General features: G+C 34.2%; 1 long non-coding RNA gene across 1 annotated transcript; it reads left to right on the top strand.

Annotated features, from left to right (window-relative positions):
- The first annotated feature begins 27 nt into the window (after nucleotides 1-27).
- Nucleotides 28-1605, top strand: LOC117124098. Its single transcript, XR_004447924.1, has 3 exons — nucleotides 28-162; nucleotides 1012-1199; nucleotides 1530-1605. It is a non-coding gene; the product is annotated as an uncharacterized LOC117124098 (long non-coding RNA).
- Nucleotides 1606-2366: the final 761 nt, after the last annotated feature.

Below are 2366 nucleotides of genomic sequence, written 5' to 3'. Positions count from 1 at the left end.
TATACAAAGTAGATTGGTTGGTTATTTGTTATCGATGATGACATGATGATTGGTCACAAGAATAATCGGAAGGATTTGTAGGCCTTTATAACGTTGTTTCAATTAATATATTCTGAACCTATATTCTACTTCGCATATTTATTAAGGTTATTTGTACTAAAGGTGATTTTTCTTTTTATCCCGTTGTAGAAATGATGTATAGTTTGGCATTAGACTACTTGGTGTACATAAACAAAACAATTCCGGAAGTGAGCCAGGCCTACCTTACTTTACTGTAGGCAATTCTAACGTTTTGAACCGTATGTCGGGGGAACGAAACGATTCGATAGGTTTATCGATAAGTGGGTGTGATTGTTAAGGAATTGAGCCTAGGCCTAGTCACTGTTTATATGTTGGTAGCAGATACCTTGTGGTAGCACACTTTGGTAAATAAAATCCAAAATCCACCAATTTCATATCTTTCTTAGCTAGCCAGCATAAACGTTCTACTAAAGAAAATTCCTAGTTCTAGCGGGTCTAGTAGGCTTACTTAGGCTAGGCTAGTAGTAGTAGGCCTATGCCTAGTACTAACTAGGCCTAGGATAGGCCTCGGGCTATTACTACTAGGCCTAGCCTGTGCGCTCTAATTGAGCGCCTACAGTACTATTACTTTAGGCTAGGGCTAGGCTAGTTTAGTAGCACTGCTATCACCATAGTCCTAGTCTGGCTTACTGGTAGTAGAATTACCTACTATAGCCTACCTGAATAGGCCTAGGTCTAGACTAATAATGTAATAATATTTTATTCTTGTTTACTATTTATATTAACATTATTGTAGAGTCAACAACCAAATTTCATATTACTGTTTTGTAAATTTGAAAATAAAGATTATATTATCTTATAATCATCCACATTAATACCATATTCTCAGTCATCTATATAACATTTATCATCATCATAAACCTCATCATTGCCATTTATCAGTCTTTGCTGTCTGAAAACAAATGAACACTCAACTTCTTATTTTCACAGAGGGTTACTTTAATTCTACCTAATTACTAGTGCGTTTATGCACACACAGTTTTGAAGAAAGCAGATTTTAACTTTAGCTTTACTTTCCATACTGGATTCAGCAAGGTGTACTTATACCAAAATGGCATCTTACGGCAAGGGAGACTTTGGATCGGAGATGTATGATGCATCATACATAAATTCAGGCGGTAAGCTCATCAGTAGCGTTCAGTTATTTGAAAGTAATTAACTCGTAGAATAATGATAATTTAATAATTTGTTAATAGTTTACAGTTGGTAGTTGTATTTAATCTATCAAATATCACTTGTGCTTTTAACTTCCTATTTCAATTGTAGACTCATTAATATTTAATTGCTTCTACCTCGTCATCAACGAATTGGTGTATTGCAACAAATAAATAGTCTGAAATTTGTTATTTGTTATTCATTTTTATAGGTTATAGGTTATGTATTTTTTATTTATATTATTTTCATTTATTTAATTTTATTTAATTTTTTCCCCTTTTTGTTTACTACAGGAAGAAGTAATACATCAGATTTTAACAGACTTTCACAAGTCATTGGAAGCAATATACAGAAAATCAACACTAAAGGTAATCAAAAATTAAAATTTACTTTATTTCATTGTCGTCTTGTGCATCAGTCCCCAGGACCTCCGAAACATAGGAGCCCCGGACTTTTAGTAGCCTTTTAGGTCTCCAAGGGATCCACAGGGCCAAAACAAGGGGATCAGACCCATAGACGCTTTCCAACAAGATGCTGGAATTATATGCTAGCGGATTATCTTTAAAGTTCCATTAATAATTAATTTAATCAATATGTTAACTCTATTCATACCCAGTTCTAATATTATATATACAGTTTAGTTGAATTAATGTTCACCCAGGTTTCAATATTATAAATAATGTTCACTAATGGTTTCAAGAGATTATAAATAGCTTAAATAACATTCATGATTTCAAACAGGATTAACAGGCTAACTCATACCCATGCCAAATCGTACCCTTAAATTTGGCGAGCCTCTACCCATAATTGGCTAGCCCGTACCCAAGTTTCTGTCTCTTATACACATCCAGATGTGTATAAGAGACAGGCGTAGGCCTATACAGAGTTTTAAGAATATGGGAGCCATATGCCATGATGACATTAGTAAAAATGCTTTTTCAATGTTCAACGAAATTATAATAATTATAGTGGCGGATTCCAGAGGGGGAGGGGTCTACCCAGTCGCCTCCATTAAATTGTACAAAAGTACTTACTAAATGAAGAAAAATTGAAAATTATATTCAAATTTTAAGAATGCCATTTCCGACCATAGTAGGCCAGGGACGACATAGGCTTAATTTGAAATGCAG

Source organism: Anneissia japonica, unplaced genomic scaffold (assembly GCF_011630105.1).
Source record: "Anneissia japonica isolate Jap-2015-1 unplaced genomic scaffold, ASM1163010v1 scaffold288194_len294098_cov161, whole genome shotgun sequence".
NCBI lineage: Eukaryota > Metazoa > Echinodermata > Crinoidea > Comatulida > Comatulidae > Anneissia > Anneissia japonica.
This window is presented reverse-complemented; position numbering and strand designations above follow the sequence as displayed.